General features: G+C 57.7%; 3 pseudogenes; all 3 read right to left on the bottom strand.

Moving 5' to 3' along the window:
- Positions 1–1,106: 1,106 nt before the first annotated feature.
- Positions 1,107–1,281, bottom strand: LOC143432124 (U2 spliceosomal RNA; annotated as a pseudogene).
- A 7,317-nt stretch (positions 1,282–8,598) lies between these two features.
- Positions 8,599–8,776, bottom strand: LOC143432138 (U2 spliceosomal RNA; annotated as a pseudogene).
- Positions 8,777–15,941: 7,165 nt separating this feature from the next.
- Positions 15,942–16,119, bottom strand: LOC143432139 (U2 spliceosomal RNA; annotated as a pseudogene).
- Between the last annotated feature and the right edge of the window lie 4,366 nt (positions 16,120–20,485).

Consider the following 20,485-nt stretch of genomic DNA (forward strand, 5'->3'; position numbering starts at 1 on the left):
GGCAGGGAAATTCGGCAGGGAACGGGTACAGCAATTTCACCACGCATTCACCTCCACTAGTATTACTGTTATTGCTTGTACCCGCCATCGTTACGATAGTGTCGCAACGCAAACACTCGGCTCGTCGAAATAAAATAAATAATCAAAATAATAAAACAAAACGCTCACCGGAGCAAACACAAACGGTAACGGTCGGAACGGGACGAACACGTAAGACGAAGGACAAGTTGAATAAATAAGTATATACAGATATCACAACGGACAACGCGAACGCGAACGCGAATAAATTAATAAATCAGTACGGATTAACGAACGAGACGGAATCTACTAGAATAACTTAAATAAAATAAAATAATATAAACCAATTCCGCTGTGCCCGGTGGACACAGCCCCGCACGAACGAACCGTGCTTCGCGTACGTGACTAGTAACCGCAAGCGGTTTAACTTTCCACGACACTCCACACGGCCTGGAAAACTCCGGACCGCGACGTATCGAGTTACACGGGGTGTAAAGGGCCTCCGTGTACCCCGATCTCTTAATTAAAACAAATAAACGGTGAATTTAATTAACTAATTGCTGCTATTTCGCAGCGACGACCCGTAAAATCGAGCAAGAAATTCGATTTACGGGCGTACGTGCAAACAGTCCAACACCCAAAACACGGAGAGGTCGAATTCAAAACCAACGGCTATAAGTGTAAAGTTTACACTTATAACCGGGTATAAGGTCAGACAAACCGATTCTACTCGAATTCAAACTCCTCGGAGGTCGAAATGGTCGACCTAGGAGGAGGGACGTCACGTATGGACGTCTAACGTCTACCCGATGCGTTCAACACCACCGCATCGGGAGCACTTTAAACTAATCACGCGGAAGGGACCTCCACCGATATTCCAAGTGTTAGACTTACCAAGTCCGGGGTTCCACCAGCTAAGTCGAACGCACTGAACACTGCACCAAACACGAGCACAGCACGCGCGACGCGGATGAAGACGCGACACTCCGGTGAGCGAGTCGGAAAAACACAAATAAAATAAATACTTAAGCTACTGATGGGAAAGATCAAGTGTGTGGGTTTGACTAGATAAAACTGATTTTTGGAACTCTTATTGAGCCGGTCCCAGAGGCACTGCAATACTGGGTCGACTCGCGGCGGAGGTGGAGCAAGCCCCAGCGGTCCGCCTTTTTCCAAAAATCAGGTTAATATTCTGACTCCTAATGAGGAGTGTATCAGATATTAAGCTGATAAGAACAGATAAGACGTTTATTTTCAATTAATGTTCCCCCGGGGCCGAAGCCCCAGGGGTATACACTTATTTTACAGGATAATTCGTGTTACTTCCGCACAAATTGGATCAGAAGATATAAATATAATACATAGGATAGTGCTGTGGGACAAGTCCCTAGAGCGTCCATTGTGAGTGTAGTCGATTTAAAGTGAAATGAACATTGCATCGTTCAATAGATTGTCGCAAGATATCAACAAGTATCGTGACACAAGGCACGGTTTAACAAATTAGCTTTTCGATAAAATATCAATATGATAACATAGAATATAGAGAAAAATAAATAATTTATGTATAAGGAATATAACATCTTCAACGTAGTATGACGCGTAGCACGACGGGCTCGATGAGTTCCGAGCATCAGTGTGCGGATATACGCCTCACTGTAGTCACTCGAGAAGGGTCGAGGGGTCCCAGCCGCCACCGAGTGGTCCATAGGGACAGCAGTTAGTGCTCAGGTTGTAATAAGATGGAATAAAACAATATATATAGTAAAATAGAGTAAGATAGAATAATACAATCAAACAAAATAAAATAGAATGTTGTATAGTATGGCACAGTAAGGTAGGCGCATAAATAAATAAAAGAATAATACGAAGAAAACATTATAAGACGAAATGAGAAAGAAGAGAAAGAACAATATACAGTAAGGTAGGTAAAATAGGAATAGAGTAAAGTCAAATAAATAAAATAAAATCCAATAAATTAGATTAAGATATAATAGGTAGGATAAAATACAATAGAGTAAGTTAAGTAAAATAAACTAAGTCATTTCGATTTAACTTAATACTTTACTTCTCATTTCGCGTGGAGGCAATAAATAAAGCGCAGACCAGACAGACCAAACGGAACAAAATAAAATAGAGTAGAATAAAATAGAATTCTTTAAAGCAAGAGCTTACTACAGACCCTCGCGGCCAGTCCTCTCAACCCGCAGGTGTGGAGGCACTAAGGGCCCGCAGGCGACACCACCCCAGGGACGCGGGCGCCTCCACTGCTCCCGCTCAGCGCCGCCGATGTCGACTCCGCCTCAGACGTACCCCGTGGAGCCCGGTACTGACGCACCCCGGATACATGCTCCACGTAGATATCTCTGGACCAGGCTATTGTCTCAGATATCATGAGACGCCTCATCAGCGCTGCATAACGCTGAGAGACGCGCAGCAGGTCCAGGACAAACTCGTTTCCCGGGTCCCACGCGCCCAGGGCGCCGACGACGAACGCATCTACGTGGACTCGGTAGCCGCGCCTCCGCAATGATTCGGCGAGGGGCTGATACTTACGTATCTTCGCCATCCTCGCCTCCTCAATTGCCTCGAGAGTGTTCTCGAAAGGCACGGCCACGTCGACCACGACGATGTTTTTCGACAGCCCGTGCTCCACGACGATGTCGGGACGCAGGGCTGCCAGCTCGCCGTCGACTCCCGGGACGCGCTTATTGACCCGGATCTCCCCTGGCAGACGGGCAGCCGCCACGAGCCTATGAACGAGGTTGTCATGCCGCAGCTGCCGGGCAGCGGAGTGAGGACCGCAGTGGGAGAGCACGTGGGGAAGGCCCTCGAACTCATGCCCGCAACGCCGGCAACGCTTGTCACCGGTCCCCCACCGACGTGCTCCATTTAGCGGCAACACGTCGAGGCGGGCCCGGTGAACGAAGCGCCAATCAGCGAAGCGGACAAACCCCCCGGTGCGCAGAAAGTGGTTACTGACCGCGCAACGGGAGGTCGCGTCGAAAACCTTCCCCTGGTCGGGCTTCCGAAGAAGCCTTTCCAGGTAGCACTCTCCCACTGCTGCCCTCAGCCTCCGCGTGACTTGGCCCTTGGCAGCAGGCGGCACAACAACGCTACGCCCATTCCGGGAGCGACAAACGACCGAGAGTTCTTCACGAACCTCGTCCCACCTCCAACTGAATCCAAGCCGCGCACAAGAACGAATCCCGACGTTCCTTACTCGCGACCAGAACGATGCCCGGCCCGCCGATGGCCTCGCCATCTCGCCCGACAAAGAGCCGGAGAGATAGTCGGCAAGGCCCCTGCTCCCAAGGGTCCGACCGGCCTTCTCCCGCACGGCGTCACACAGCGCTGACCTGGCCAAGTCCGCAACGACCGGATCGCTCGCATTCAATAACCTGAACGCGTGCGACACGGTCGCCACGTCGGCCAGATCCACCAGCGGGAGAAGGCCGCACCCACCCCAAGCGGGGGGGATATAGACCAGCTCCGCACTGGCACGCTGCGGGAGGTGCAACCACCTCTTTACCGTGCGTTTGATGACCCTGTCGGCATCGGCTAAAGCGGTTCTTCGCACGTGGCCTCCCCTGAACGCGAAATCGAGGCGTGGCAACAGGAATGTCGCCACGGTCTCGATTTTTTGCCAGGGGGCGAGCAGGGAATCGTCGACCGCGCGAAGATCTACTAATAAGGCTTGGATCGTCGGATACGGGGTTTGGTCGATCCGAACCCCGGTCGGCACTCCCAGATGCTCGTAACTCTGCCCCTCCGACAGGGCAGGAACGAGTCCCCCGACTAGACGGAACTCGGTGCTAGAAACCCTCCCGTCCCCTCTGATGTGCAGGGTTGCACACTTCGAGGGGTTGAAGGAGAGCCCCAGCTGCCGAGCCGTCCCCTCTGCTGCTTGCAATAGCCTTCCCATTCCGTCGACGGATGACGCGACGAGTGCCACGTCGTCTGCGTACGCCAGGGCTGTCACCTTATGCCCTCTCACACTCAGACCCTCCACCGAGTCCACGGCCCCGCGAACCATGGCCTCAATGGAAAGGTCGAATAGGATCGGGCTAAGTGGGCAGCCCTGCCTCACCCCCGACTTCATGGGGATCCAGGGCGTGTACCCTTCAGCGGTACGGACCCGCGTCGCCACGCCGTCGTAAAGGCTGGCGACGATGTTGATAAGCGGCCGGGGAGCGCCGGCGCCGGCCAGCGAATCGATGATGGTGGCGTGGGGAACCGAACCGAAAGCGTTGGCCAGATCCAACCACGCCACCACCACCTCCCTACGCTGCTTACGAGCGGCAGCCATGGCCTGCTGAAGCACAAAGTTGTGCTCCAGACAGCCTTCGAAGGGCAAGAAGCCCTTCTGTGCTTGGCTGAGCCGCTTGTTGACTACGGCCCAACGAGTGAGCCGATCGGCGACGACCGCCGCGAAGAGCTTGGGGGTGACATCACCCAGGGCGATAGGCCTCCAATTCGATAGGTCCTCGCGATCACCCTTCTTGAAAAGGAGGACGGTGTTGGACTGCTTCCAGCGCCCCGGAATCTTCTCCATGCGGCGGCAGGTGTTGAATACCGCCGTAAGGAGGACCGCTCCTGGGTCCCCCCTCCGTAGGTCACCATAGGTCAGACCGTCGGGTCCGGCGGAAGAAGCAAGCTTCATCCGCTTTAACCGACGGCTGACCTCGGCTTCCGTGAAGGGGGAAACCAGGGCATCGTTCGACTCAGTGGTCGGGTCCTCCCCATAGAGAGAGGGAAGGCTACCAGGGCGGGCTCGGAGCGAGTAAACGTTCGTAAAGTGCTCCTGGACCCGTTCCAGGGGCACACTGCAATGGGGAGATTCTCCGGCGAGAATCTCCCGCACCGCGCGCTTCCGATCCGCCCTGAAAAGACGTTGGATTCGGGTAGCCTCCCCTACGCGATCCGGGACGCTGGGAGGGCCATCGCTCACCATCGAATTGGCCACATCACCCCGACGCCCCTCACTCCCCGCGACTGGCCGGCGCCGACCGGCCCCCCCGTTGGAGGCGGCACTCCGTGCGCCAGCCCCGGGTCCCGCGGCCCTCCGCCCCTGAAAGTACTCGTCCACCTTCGTGGCGAGCGCCTCCAGTTGCTCGGGTGATCCCACCCCCTCCGCGAAGGCCACTAACCGCGCCCTTGCGGCAACGTCCACCTCCCGGCGTCCCCTAGATCGGGGTCTACCGGTTGGTGGCGCGCCGGACGCAGCGTCGCGACCTCCACCTCGGGGATGGGGCACCCTAGATTGCCGCGGGGCCCGAGGCTGAGACGCCCCGCCTACCCGCTCGCAAGCAGCCGGGAGGCCCGATGTCGCTGTCCCGCGCCGCCGCCCCACGGTCGCTGCAGGTGCACGACCGCCTCTGGTACCCGCACGATACCCACGTGTCACACTCACCGGGTGGCTTTCCCGAATGCTCGACGGGGCCGTCCTCACCGGAGCCTCCACGACGACGCTGCCCCGGGATGATGACGCGGGCGGGTCCCGCGCGCCTCCACACCTGCACACACAAATACACCCCCGGTTACGCCCGGGGGAGTCAGTCAAATTGTTAAAATTGACCGGACTGGAAGCCCGGTTGGTCAATGAATAAAATCTATTATTTTGAATTAAATTGTCTAAATTGAGGCCCCCCTCCTCCTCCCTGGGGAGCCTCGGTGACCTTCGAGTGGAGGGACCGGTTCCCTCCACCCGCGGGGACGGCTGCCTTGGGGCCTCCTCTTCCCCCGACGAATCCGTGGTGGAGGTAATGGTGCGGTCCACCCACCGCCTTCTCGCCGCTCCTGGTGTTGCTCCAGACCGTCCCCTCGCGGCGCTCGTGTTGCTCCTGTTGTTATTGCTGCTGCTGGAGCTGCTACTGCTACTACTGCTGCTGCTGCCGCTGCTTCCCAGGCAGCGGCGCCTCCGTCTCGTCCGGGCCGGTCCCTCCTTGGGAACGGCCGCCGGCGCTCTCTCGTCGTCCGACGATGACGACGATGACTCATGGATGGTGGGGAGGGGCCTGGGCGAAGGTAGGGACCTCCTCTTCTCGGTCCCTTCCCCACGCGCCTCCACCCGAAGGGACACCCCGGTGGTCTGGGTGTCCCCTCTGCCCCCCGGAGGGGACAGGCGTCCCCGAATGGGCCTCTTCGCGGACGACCCGGGCGGGAGGGACGTCGCCCGAGTCGTCCTGGCTGGCGGGGTGGAGGCGCGGCCCGTGGCTGGCGGCGTCCGCGCCGCGACGGTGACCGCCACAGGTGACACGACGGCCACCGTCATAATTGGCGAGCCACGGACCGTGGTCGTCATCGTCGTGGTTGTTAATGTGGCCGGAGCGCTGCAGGGCGTAGGTGGAGGGCCCTGCAGTGGTGGTGTCGCTGGGGGGGCGCTGGAGGTGGTGGACGCGCCCCCCATCCTCTTCGCTGCCGCCCGCGTGATCCTGGGCAACGCGGGCGGAAGAGACGTTGCTCTTGTATTCCTCGACACCACCGCCCCTCCGGCCACGGCGGACGGGCTGCCCCTTGTGACCTCCGCGAAGGTGGTGGTTGGGGTCACTTTCCTTGACGGTAAAATGCGTCTGGGCGGGTCGGGTTGGGGAGGCTCGGTCGACGCCCGCCTCTTCCTCCCAGCTGCTGCGGGCGCCGCCGGACTCCTCTTCTTCCCCTTAGAGGCGGCAGGGGGCGTGGTGGAGGTGCCCCCTGAACTTCTCCCCTTGACCCCCGACCCGCTGCCGGTCCTCGTTGTGTTCGGGCTAGCCTCGTCCGCGGAGGAGCGCCGGCTTCGTTGTAAGAACGCCGCGAGGGTGACGGAGCTCCGTGTCGCGGCGCTGCTCCCCACTACCGTCGTTGTTGATGTTGTGGTCGCGGTGGTGGAGGCTCTCGTGGTCCTTGTTGTCCCGGCGGTGGGTGGACGAGTTCCTCGCCGGGGTTGCGTGGTGGTGATGCCTTTGGTTGACGTTCTGGAGGAGGCCCCTCTCGACGCCGTGGATGTTGTTGTTGTTGTCGTTGTCGTCGTCGTTGTTACTGCTGCGGTGGAGGCAGCCGTCCCCGTTGCTCTGAAAACATTTGATCGAGCAGAAACAGTTCGTGGTCTGGTGGAGGCGCACGTCGTTGCGCCCCCACAGGTCACCGGGGAAACACCCAAGGGGGGGAAAGAGACCTCACTCTCGGTGGAGAGATCCACCACGTCAACGGGTCGCGACTCGGCAACGCTGTCGCCGGGCGTTGCGCGGGCGGCACTCCCTGCAAGGGAGTTGTGTCTAACGGGGACACACGGACCCCCGGTGGCTGGGTGACGGACCTGGTGGTGCGCCTTCACCTTCTTCAGCGCATACGCGCTGTCGTCGGCGAAGCCGCACTCAGCGCAGGTCCATCTTTTGATAGCACCGGGGTGATGTAATTTTAGATGTTTGAATAAATCCGTGTGTCTCAGATAGACACACGCTCCCTTTCTGCACACCGTTCTGCCTACAAAGCAGAAGGGGCAGGGAAATTCGGCAGGGAACGGGTACAGCAATTTCACCACGCATTCACCTCCACTAGTATTACTGTTATTGCTTGTACCCGCCATCGTTACGATAGTGTCGCAACGCAAACACTCGGCTCGTCGAAATAAAATAAATAATCAAAATAATAAAACAAAACGCTCACCGGAGCAAACACAAACGGTAACGGTCGGAACGGGACGAACACGTAAGACGAAGGACAAGTTGAATAAATAAGTATATACAGATATCACAACGGACAACGCGAACGCGAACGCGAATAAATTAATAAATCAGTACGGATTAACGAACGAGACGGAATCTACTAGAATAAATTAAATAAAATAAAATAATATAAACCAATTCCGCTGTGCCCGGTGGACACAGCCCCGCACGAACGAACCGTGCTTCGCGTACGTGACCAGCAACCGCAAACGGTTTAACTTTCCACGACACTCCACACGGCCTGGAAAACTCCGGACCGCGACGTATCGAGTTACACGGGGTGTAAAGGGCCTCCGTGTACCCCGATCTCTTAATTAAAGCAAATAAATCGGTGAATTTAATTAATCTAGAGCTGCTATTACGCAGCGACGACCCGTAAAATCGAGCAAAAAATTCGATTTACGGGCGTACGTGCAAAGTCTAACACCCAAAACACGGAGAGGTCGAATTCAAAACCAACGGCTATAAGTGTAAAGTTTACACTTATAACCGGGTACAAGGACGAACAAACCGAATCTACTCGGATTCAAACTCCTCGGAGGTCGAAATGGTCGACCTAGGAGGAGGGACGTCACGTATGGACGTCTAACGTCTACCCGATGCGTTCAACACCACCGCATCGGGAGCACTTTAAACTAACTACGCGGAAGGGACCTCCACCGATATTCCAAGTGCTAGACTTACCAAGTCCAGAGTCCACCAGCAAGCCGAACGCACTGATCACTGCACCACACACGGACACAGCACGCGCGACGCGGATGATAACGCGACACTCCGGTGAGCGAGTCGGAAAGACACAGATTAAATAAATACTTAAGCTACTGATGGATAAATCAAAGTGTGTGATAGGACTAGAGTGCAGAAAGCTGATCTTTGGAACTCTTATTGAGCCGGTCCCAGAGGCACTGCAATACTGGGTCGACTCGCGGCGGAGGTGGAGCAAGCCCCAGCGGTCCGCCTTTTTCCAAAAATCAGGTTAATATTCTGACTCCTAATGAGGAGTGTATCAGATATTAAGCTGATAAGAACAGATTAAGAGCGTTTATTTATCAATTAATGTTCCCCTGGGGCCGGAGCCCCAGGGGTATACAGTCAGTTTACAATATATCTCCGTGTTTAATCCGCACGAATTAACAAAAGTATAATAATTTTATTATAAGTTATGTTGGGGGCTAACCCCTGACGCAACATCTTATATATAGTTATAACAACAATTTGATGTACAGCATACAGAACACAACAATATTACAATAAATATAGCTACATGACTGATAAGATAGTCATATATAATTCAAAAAGACCGTCAATAAGTTTAAATAGGATATTGCACAATATGCATTAGTGCATCACATAGTGTGTGCACGAATTTTAAGCTCAGTATGCATCCCACTGTAGCACGCTAGATGTACGCGTCCTCGTTCACAGTCTTAGTGCGGATGTACGCTCAATCCAAGTCACACATGTTGGGTCGGGAGAATGCAGGCCGCCATATATTGAGTGGAGAAGTAGTGTATCTGTTACTAAATTAACCATAACCGAATAAATAAATAAGAGTAGATAGTAAATGTATAAACATCTTAAAATGAGTAAACTAGTCAGGTTAAGGTAAAATAAATAAAATAGAATAAAATCAAGAAAAGTGAGATAGATAAAATAGATAGAGTAAATAAAATAAGACAGGGTAGAGTGAGGTAAAATAAAATAAGACAACTAGAATAGACTAGAGTAAGATACTATAGACTAGATAAAATAAAATGATTTGACATAATTTAAAATGGAATACGTTAAGTGGAGGCCATACAGATCCAGCTCCAGCTCCCCTCCAGGCGACTAGACTCCCCGATCCGCAGGTGTGGAGGCCCTAAGGATCCGTCGGCGGCACCACCCCAGGGACGCGGGCGCCTCCACTGCTCCCGCTCAGCGCCGCCGATGTCGACTCCGCCTCAGACGTACCCCGTGGAGCCCGGTACTGACGCACCCCGGATACATGCTCCACGTAGATATCTCTGGACCAGGCTATTGTCTCAGATATCATGAGACGCCTCATCAGCGCTGCATAACGCTGAGAGACGCGCAGCAGGTCCAGGACAAACTCGTTTCCCGGGTCCCACGCGCCCAGGGCGCCGACGACGAACGCATCTACGTGGACTCGGTAGCCGCGCCTCCGCAATGATTCGGCGAGGGGCTGATACTTACGTATCTTCGCCATCCTCGCCTCCTCAATTGCCTCGAGAGTGTTCTCGAAAGGCACGGCCACGTCGACCACGACGATGTTTTTCGACAGCCCGTGCTCCACGACGATGTCGGGACGCAGGGCTGCCAGCTCGCCGTCGACTCCCGGGACGCGCTTATTGACCCGGAGCTCCCCTGGCAGACGGGCAGCCGCCACGAGCCTATGAACGAGGTTGTCATGCCGCAGCTGCCGGGCAGCGGAGTGAGGACCGCAGTGGGAGAGCACGTGGGGAAGGCCCTCGAACTCATGCCCGCAACGCCGGCAACGCTTGTCACCGGTCCCCCACCGACGTGCTCCATTTAGCGGCAACACGTCGAGGCGGGCCCGGTGAACGAAGCGCCAATCAGCGAAGCGGACAAACCCCCCGGTGCGCAGAAAGTGGTTACTGACCGCGCAACGGGAGGTCGCGTCGAAAACCTTCCCCTGGTCGGGCTTCCGAAGAAGCCTTTCCAGGTAGCACTCTCCCACTGCTGCCCTCAGCCTCCGCGTGACTTGGCCCTTGGCAGCAGGCGGCACAACAACGCTACGCCCATTCCGGGAGCGACAAACGACCGAGAGTTCTTCACGAACCTCGTCCCACCTCCAACTGAATCCAAGCCGCGCACAAGAACGAATCCCGACGTTCCTTACTCGCGACCAGAACGATGCCCGGCCCGCCGATGGCCTCGCCATCTCGCCCGACAAAGAGCCGGAGAGATAGTCGGCAAGGCCCCTGCTCCCAAGGGTCCGACCGGCCTTCTCCCGCACGGCGTCACACAGCGCTGACCTGGCCAAGTCCGCAACGACCGGATCGCTCGCATTCAATAACCTGAACGCGTGCGACACGGTCGCCACGTCGGCCAGATCCACCAGCGGGAGAAGGCCGCACCCACCCCAAGCGGGGGGGATATAGACCAGCTCCGCACTGGCACGCTGCGGGAGGTGCAACCACCTCTTTACCGTGCGTTTGATGACCCTGTCGGCATCGGCTAAAGCGGTTCTTCGCACGTGGCCTCCCCTGAACGCGAAATCGAGGCGTGGCAACAGGAATGTCGCCACGGTCTCGATTTTTTGCCAGGGGGCGAGCAGGGAATCGTCGACCGCGCGAAGATCTACTAATAAGGCTTGGATCGTCGGATACGGGGTTTGGTCGATCCGAACCCCGGTCGGCACTCCCAGATGCTCGTAACTCTGCCCCTCCGACAGGGCAGGAACGAGTCCCCCGACTAGACGGAACTCGGTGCTAGAAACCCTCCCGTCCCCTCTGATGTGCAGGGTTGCACACTTCGAGGGGTTGAAGGAGAGCCCCAGCTGCCGAGCCGTCCCCTCTGCTGCTTGCAATAGCCTTCCCATTCCGTCGACGGATGACGCGACGAGTGCCACGTCGTCTGCGTACGCCAGGGCTGTCACCTTATGCCCTCTCACACTCAGACCCTCCACCGAGTCCACGGCCCCGCGAACCATGGCCTCAATGGAAAGGTCGAATAGGATCGGGCTAAGTGGGCAGCCCTGCCTCACCCCCGACTTCATGGGGATCCAGGGCGTGTACCCTTCAGCGGTACGGACCCGCGTCGCCACGCCGTCGTAAAGGCTGGCGACGATGTTGATAAGCGGCCGGGGAGCGCCGGCGCCGGCCAGCGAATCGATGATGGTGGCGTGGGGAACCGAACCGAAAGCGTTGGCCAGATCCAACCACGCCACCACCACCTCCCTACGCTGCTTACGAGCGGCAGCCATGGCCTGCTGAAGCACAAAGTTGTGCTCCAGACAGCCTTCGAAGGGCAAGAAGCCCTTCTGTGCTTGGCTGAGCCGCTTGTTGACTACGGCCCAACGAGTGAGCCGATCGGCGACGACCGCCGCGAAGAGCTTGGGGGTGACATCACCCAGGGCGATAGGCCTCCAATTCGATAGGTCCTCGCGATCACCCTTCTTGAAAAGGAGGACGGTGTTGGACTGCTTCCAGCGCCCCGGAATCTTCTCCATGCGGCGGCAGGTGTTGAATACCGCCGTAAGGAGGACCGCTCCTGGGTCCCCCCTCCGTAGGTCACCATAGGTCAGACCGTCGGGTCCGGCGGAAGAAGCAAGCTTCATCCGCTTTAACCGACGGCTGACCTCGGCTTCCGTGAAGGGGGAAACCAGGGCATCGTTCGACTCAGTGGTCGGGTCCTCCCCATAGAGAGAGGGAAGGCTACCAGGGCGGGCTCGGAGCGAGTAAACGTTCGTAAAGTGCTCCTGGACCCGTTCCAGGGGCACACTGCAATGGGGAGATTCTCCGGCGAGAATCTCCCGCACCGCGCGCTTCCGATCCGCCCTGAAAAGACGTTGGATTCGGGTAGCCTCCCCTACGCGATCCGGGACGCTGGGAGGGCCATCGCTCACCATCGAATTGGCCACATCACCCCGACGCCCCTCACTCCCCGCGACTGGCCGGCGCCGACCGGCCCCCCCGTTGGAGGCGGCACTCCGTGCGCCAGCCCCGGGTCCCGCGGCCCTCCGCCCCTGAAAGTACTCGTCCACCTTCGTGGCGAGCGCCTCCAGTTGCTCGGGTGATCCCACCCCCTCCGCGAAGGCCACTAACCGCGCCCTTGCGGCAACGTCCACCTCCCGGCGTCCCCTAGATCGGGGTCTACCGGTTGGTGGCGCGCCGGACGCAGCGTCGCGACCTCCACCTCGGGGATGGGGCACCCTAGATTGCCGCGGGGCCCGAGGCTGAGACGCCCCGCCTACCCGCTCGCAAGCAGCCGGGAGGCCCGATGTCGCTGTCCCGCGCCGCCGCCCCACGGTCGCTGCAGGTGCACGACCGCCTCTGGTACCCGCACGATACCCACGTGTCACACTCACCGGGTGGCTTTCCCGAATGCTCGACGGGGCCGTCCTCACCGGAGCCTCCACGACGACGCTGCCCCGGGATGATGACGCGGGCGGGTCCCGCGCGCCTCCACACCTGCACACACAAATACACCCCCGGTTACGCCCGGGGGAGTCAGTCAAATTGTTAAAATTGACCGGACTGGAAGCCCGGTTGGTCAATGAATAAAATCTATTATTTTGAATTAAATTGTCTAAATTGAGGCCCCCCTCCTCCTCCCTGGGGAGCCTCGGTGACCTTCGAGTGGAGGGACCGGTTCCCTCCACCCGCGGGGACGGCTGCCTTGGGGCCTCCTCTTCCCCCGACGAATCCGTGGTGGAGGTAATGGTGCGGTCCACCCACCGCCTTCTCGCCGCTCCTGGTGTTGCTCCAGACCGTCCCCTCGCGGCGCTCGTGTTGCTCCTGTTGTTATTGCTGCTGCTGGAGCTGCTACTGCTACTACTGCTGCTGCTGCCGCTGCTTCCCAGGCAGCGGCGCCTCCGTCTCGTCCGGGCCGGTCCCTCCTTGGGAACGGCCGCCGGCGCTCTCTCGTCGTCCGACGATGACGACGATGACTCATGGATGGTGGGGAGGGGCCTGGGCGAAGGTAGGGACCTCCTCTTCTCGGTCCCTTCCCCACGCGCCTCCACCCGAAGGGACACCCCGGTGGTCTGGGTGTCCCCTCTGCCCCCCGGAGGGGACAGGCGTCCCCGAATGGGCCTCTTCGCGGACGACCCGGGCGGGAGGGACGTCGCCCGAGTCGTCCTGGCTGGCGGGGTGGAGGCGCGGCCCGTGGCTGGCGGCGTCCGCGCCGCGACGGTGACCGCCACAGGTGACACGACGGCCACCGTCATAATTGGCGAGCCACGGACCGTGGTCGTCATCGTCGTGGTTGTTAATGTGGCCGGAGCGCTGCAGGGCGTAGGTGGAGGGCCCTGCAGTGGTGGTGTCGCTGGGGGGGCGCTGGAGGTGGTGGACGCGCCCCCCATCCTCTTCGCTGCCGCCCGCGTGATCCTGGGCAACGCGGGCGGAAGAGACGTTGCTCTTGTATTCCTCGACACCACCGCCGCTCCGGCCACGGCGGACGGGCTGCCCCTTGTGACCTCCGCGAAGGTGGTGGTTGGGGTCACTTTCCTTGACGGTAAAATGCGTCTGGGCGGGTCGGGTTGGGGAGGCTCGGTCGACGCCCGCCTCTTCCTCCCAGCTGCTGCGGGCGCCGCCGGACTCCTCTTCTTCCCCTTAGAGGCGGCAGGGGGCGTGGTGGAGGTGCCCCCTGAACTTCTCCCCTTGACCCCCGACCCGCTGCCGGTCCTCGTTGTGTTCGGGCTAGCCTCGTCCGCGGAGGAGCGCCGGCTTCGTTGTAAGAACGCCGCGAGGGTGACGGAGCTCCGTGTCGCGGCGCTGCTCCCCACTACCGTCGTTGTTGATGTTGTGGTCGCGGTGGTGGAGGCTCTCGTGGTCCTTGTTGTCCCGGCGGTGGGTGGACGAGTTCCTCGCCGGGGTTGCGTGGTGGTGATGCCTTTGGTTGACGTTCTGGAGGAGGCCCCTCTCGACGCCGTGGATGTTGTTGTTGTTGTCGTTGTCGTCGTCGTTGTTACTGCTGCGGTGGAGGCAGCCGTCCCCGTTGCTCTGAAAACATTTGATCGAGCAGAAACAGTTCGTGGTCTGGTGGAGGCGCACGTCGTTGCGCCCCCACAGGTCACCGGGGAAACACCCAAGGGGGGGAAAGAGACCTCACTCTCGGTGGAGAGATCCACCACGTCAACGGGTCGCGACTCGGCAACGCTGTCGCCGGGCGTTGCGCGGGCGGCACTCCCTGCAAGGGAGTTGTGTCTAACGGGGACACACGGACCCCCGGTGGCTGGGTGACGGACCTGGTGGTGCGCCTTCACCTTCTTCAGCGCATACGCGCTGTCGTCGGCGAAGCCGCACTCAGCGCAGGTCCATCTTTTGATAGCACCGGGGTGATGTAATTTTAGATGTTTGAATAAATCCGTGTGTCTCAGATAGACACACGCTCCCTTTCTGCACACCGTTCTGCCTACAAAGCAGAAGGGGCAGGGAAATTCGGCAGGGAACGGGTACAGCAATTTCACCACGCATTCACCTCCACTAGTATTACTGTTATTGCTTGTACCCGCCATCGTTACGATAGTGTCGCAACGCAAACACTCGGCTCGTCGAAATAAAATAAATAATCAAAATAATAAAACAAAACGCTCACCGGAGCAAACACAAACGGTAACGGTCGGAACGGGACGAACACGTAAGACGAAGGACAAGTTGAATAAATAAGTATATACAGATATCACAACGGACAACGCGAACGCGAACGCGAATAAATTAATAAATCAGTACGGATTAACGAACGAGACGGAATCTACTAGAATAAATTAAATAAAATAAAATAATATAAACCAATTCCGCTGTGCCCGGTGGACACAGCCCCGCACGAACGAACCGTGCTTCGCGTACGTGACCAGCAACCGCAAACGGTTTAACTTTCCACGACACTCCACACGGCCTGGAAAACTCCGGACCGCGACGTATCGAGTTACACGGGGTGTAAAGGGCCTCCGTGTACCCCGATCTCTTAATTAAAGCAAATAAATCGGTGAATTTAATTAATCTAGAGCTGCTATTACGCAGCGACGACCCGTAAAATCGAGCAAAAAATTCGATTTACGGGCGTACGTGCAAAGTCTAACACCCAAAACACGGAGAGGTCGAATTCAAAACCAACGGCTATAAGTGTAAAGTTTACACTTATAACCGGGTACAAGGACGAACAAACCGAATCTACTCGGATTCAAACTCCTCGGAGGTCGAAATGGTCGACCTAGGAGGAGGGACGTCACGTATGGACGTCTAACGTCTACCCGATGCGTTCAACACCACCGCATCGGGAGCACTTTAAACTAACTACGCGGAAGGGACCTCCACCGATATTCCAAGTGCTAGACTTACCAAGTCCAGAGTCCACCAGCAAGCCGAACGCACTGATCACTGCACCACACACGGACACAGCACGCGCGACGCGGATGATAACGCGACACTCCGGTGAGCGAGTCGGAAAGACACAGATTAAATAAATACTTAAGCTACTGATGGATAAATCAAAGTGTGTGATAGGACTAGAGTGCAGAAAGCTGATCTTTGGAACTCTTATTGAGCCGGTCCCAGAGGCACTGCAATACTGGGTCGACTCGCGGCGGAGGTGGAGCAAGCCCCAGCGGTCCGCCTTTTTCCAAAAATCAGGTTAATATTCTGACTCCTAATGAGGAGTGTATCAGATATTAAGCTGATAAGAACAGATTAAGAGCGTTTATTTATCAATTAATGTTCCCCTGGGGCCGGAGCCCCAGGGGTATACAGTCAGTTTACAATATATCTCCGTGTTTAATCCGCACGAATTAACAAAAGTATAATAATTTTATTATAAGTTATGTTGGGGGCTAACCCCTGACGCAACATCTTATATATAGTTATAACAACAATTTGATGTACAGCATACAGAACACAACAATATTACAATAAATATAGCTACATGACTGATAAGATAGTCATATATAATTCAAAAAGACCGTCAATAAGTTTAAATAGGATATTGCACAATATGCATTAGTGCATCACATAGTGTGTGCACGAATTTTAAGCTCAGTATGCATCCCACTGTAGCACGCTAGATGTACGCGTCCTCGTTCACAGTCTTAGTGCGGATGTACGCTCAATCCAAGTCACACATGTTGGGTCGGGAGAATGCAGGCCGCCATATATTGAGTGGAGAAGTAGTGTATCTGTTACTAAATTAACCATAACCGAATAAATAAATAAGAGTAGATAGTAAATGTATAAACATCTTAAAATGAGTAAACTAGTCAGGTTAAGGTAAAATAAATAAAATAGAATAAAATCAAGAAAAGTGAGATAGATAAAATAGATAGAGTAAATAAAATAAGACAGGGTAGAGTGAGGTAAAATAAAATAAGACAACTAGAATAGACTAGAGTAAGATACTATAGACTAGATAAAATAAAATGATTTGACATAATTTAAAATGGAATACGTTAAGTGGAGGCCATACAGATCCAGCTCCAGCTCCCCTCCAGGCGACTAGACTCCCCGATCCGCAGGTGTGGAGGCCCTAAGGATCCGTCGGCGGCACCACCCCAGGGACGCGGGCGCCTCCACTGCTCCCGCTCAGCGCCGCCGATGTCGACTCCGCCTCAGACGTACCCCGTGGAGCCCGGTACTGACGCACCCCGGATACATGCTCCACGTAGATATCTCTGGACCAGGCTATTGTCTCAGATATCATGAGACGCCTCATCAGCGCTGCATAACGCTGAGAGACGCGCAGCAGGTCCAGGACAAACTCGTTTCCCGGGTCCCACGCGCCCAGGGCGCCGACGACGAACGCATCTACGTGGACTCGGTAGCCGCGCCTCCGCAATGATTCGGCGAGGGGCTGATACTTACGTATCTTCGCCATCCTCGCCTCCTCAATTGCCTCGAGAGTGTTCTCGAAAGGCACGGCCACGTCGACCACGACGATGTTTTTCGACAGCCCGTGCTCCACGACGATGTCGGGACGCAGGGCTGCCAGCTCGCCGTCGACTCCCGGGACGCGCTTATTGACCCGGAGCTCCCCTGGCAGACGGGCAGCCGCCACGAGCCTATGAACGAGGTTGTCATGCCGCAGCTGCCGGGCAGCGGAGTGAGGACCGCAGTGGGAGAGCACGTGGGGAAGGCCCTCGAACTCATGCCCGCAACGCCGGCAACGCTTGTCACCGGTCCCCCACCGACGTGCTCCATTTAGCGGCAACACGTCGAGGCGGGCCCGGTGAACGAAGCGCCAATCAGCGAAGCGGACAAACCCCCCGGTGCGCAGAAAGTGGTTACTGACCGCGCAACGGGAGGTCGCGTCGAAAACCTTCCCCTGGTCGGGCTTCCGAAGAAGCCTTTCCAGGTAGCACTCTCCCACTGCCGCCCTCAGCCTCCGCGTGACTTGGCCCTTGGCAGCAGGCGGCACAACAACGCTACGCCCATTCCGGGAGCGACAAACGACCGAGAGTTCTTCACGAACCTCGTCCCATCTCCAACTGAATCCCAGCCGCGCACATGAACGAATCCCGACGTTCCTTACTCGCGACCAGAACGAAGCCCGGCCCGCCGATGGCCTCGCCAACTCGCCCGACAAAGAGCCGGAGAGATAGTCGGCAAGGCCCCTGCTCCCAAGGGTCCGACCGGCCTTCTCCCGCACGGCGTCACACAGCGCTGACCTGGCCAAGTCCGCGACGACCGGGTCGCTCGCGTTCAATAACCTGAACGCGTGCGACACGGTCGCCACGTCGGCCAGATCCACCAGCGGGAGGAGGCCGCACCCACCCCAAGCGGGGGGGATATAGACCAGCTCCGCACTGGCACGCTGCGGGAGGTGCAACCACCTCTTTACCGTGCGTTTGATGACCCTGTCGGCATCGGCTAAAGCGGTTCTTCGCACGTGGCCTCCCCTGAACGCGAAATCGAGGCGTGGCAACAAGAATGTCGCCACGGTCTCGATTTTTTGCCAGGGGGCGAGCAGGGAATCGTCGACCGCGCGAAGATCTACTAGTAAGGCTTGGATCGTCGGATACGGGGTTTGGTCGATCCGAACCCCGGTCGGCACTCCCAGATGCTCGTAACTCTGCCCCTCCGACAGGGCAGGAACGAGTCCCCCGACTAGACGGAACTCGGTGCTAGCGACTCTCCCGTCCCCTCTGATGTGCAGGGTTGCACACTTCGAGGGGTTGAAGGAGAGCCCCAGCTGCCGAGCCGTCCCCTCTGCTGCTTGCAACAGCCTTCCCATTCCGTCGACGGATGACGCGACGAGTGCCACGTCGTCTGCGTACGCCAGGGCTGTCACCTTATGCCCTCTCACACTCAGACCCTCCACCGAGTCCACGGCCCCGCGAACCATGGCCTCAATGGAAAGGTCGAATAGGATCGGGCTAAGTGGGCAGCCCTGCCTCACCCCCGACTTCATGGGGATCCAGGGCGTGTACCCTTCAGCGGTACGGACCCGCGTCGCCACGCCGTCATAAAGGCTGGCGACGATGTTGATAAGCGGCCGGGGAGCGCCGGCGCCGGCCAGCGAATCGATGATGGTGGCGTGGGGAACCGAACCGAAAGCGTTGGCCAGATCCAACCACGCCACCACCACCTCCCTACGCTGCTTACGAGCGGCAGCCATGGCCTGCTGAAGCACAAAGTTGTGCTCCAGACAGCCTTCGAAGGGCAAGAAGCCCTTCTGTGCTTGGCTGAGCCGCTTGTTGACTACGGCCCAACGAGTGAGCCGATCGGCGACGACCGCCGCGAAGAGCTTGGGGGTGACATCACCCAGGGCGATAGGCCTCCAATTCGATAGGTCCTCGCGATCACCCTTCTTGAAAAGGAGGACGGTGTTGGACTGCTTCCAGCGCCCCGGAATCTTCTCCATGCGGCGGCAGGTGTTGAATACCGCCGTAAGGAGGACCGCTCCTGGGTCCCCCCTCCGTAGGTCACCATAGGTCAGACCGTCGGGTCCGGCGGAAGAAGCAAGCTTCATCCGCTTTAGCCGACGGCTGACCTCGGCTTCCGTGAAGGGGGAAACCAGGACATCGTTCGACTCAGTGGTCGGGTCCTCCCCATAGAGAGAGGGAAGGCTACCAGGGCGGGCTCGGAGCGAGTAAACGTTCGTAAAGTGCTCCTGGACCCGTTCCAGGGGCACACTGCAATGGGGAGATTCTCCGGCGAGAATCTCCCGCACCGCGCGCTTCCGATCCGCCCTGAAAAGACGTTGGATTCGGGTAGCCTCCCCTACGCGATCCGGGACGCTGGGAGGGCCATCGCTCACCATCGAATTGGCCACATCACCCCGACGCCCCTCACTCCCCGCGACTGGCCGGCGCCGACCGGCCCCCCCGCTGGAGGCGGCACTCCGTGCGCCAGCCCCGGGTCCCGCGGCCCTCCGCCCCTGAAAGTACTCGTCCACCTTCGTGGCGAGCGCCTCCAGTTGCTCGAGTGATCCCACCCCCTCCGCGAAGGCCACTAACCGCGCCCTTGCGGCAACGTCCACCTCCCGGCGTCCCCTAGATCGGGGTCTACCGGTTGGTGGCGCGCCGGACGCAGCGTCGCGACCTCCACCTCGGGGATGGGGCACCCTAGATTGCCGCGGGGCCCGAGGCTGAGACGCCCCGCCTACCCGCTCGCAAGCAGCCGGGAGGCCCGATGTCGCTGTCCCGCGCCGCCGCCCCACGGTCGCTGCAGGTGCACGACCGCCTCTGGTACCCGCACGATACCCACGTGTCGCACTCACCGGGTGGCTTTCCCGAATGCTCGACGGGGCCGTCCTCACCGGAGCCTCCACGACGACGCTGCCCCGGGATGATGACGCGGGCGGGTCCCGCGCGCCACCACACCTGCACACACAAGTACACCCCCGGTTTCGCCCGGGGGAGTCAGTCAAATTGTTAAAATTGACCGGACTGGAAGCCCGGTTGGTCAATGAATAAAATCTATTATTTTGAATTAAATTGTCTAAATTGAAGCCCCCCTCCTCCTCCCTGGGGAGCCTCGGTGACCTTCGAGTGGAGGGACCGGTTCCCTCCACCCGCGGGGACGGCTGCCTTGGGGCCTCCTCTTCCCCCGACGAATCCGTGGTGGAGGTAATGGTGCGGTCCACCCACC

Source organism: Xylocopa sonorina, unplaced genomic scaffold, assembly GCF_050948175.1.
Source record: "Xylocopa sonorina isolate GNS202 unplaced genomic scaffold, iyXylSono1_principal scaffold0027, whole genome shotgun sequence".
Taxonomy (NCBI): Eukaryota; Metazoa; Arthropoda; class Insecta; order Hymenoptera; family Apidae; genus Xylocopa; species Xylocopa sonorina.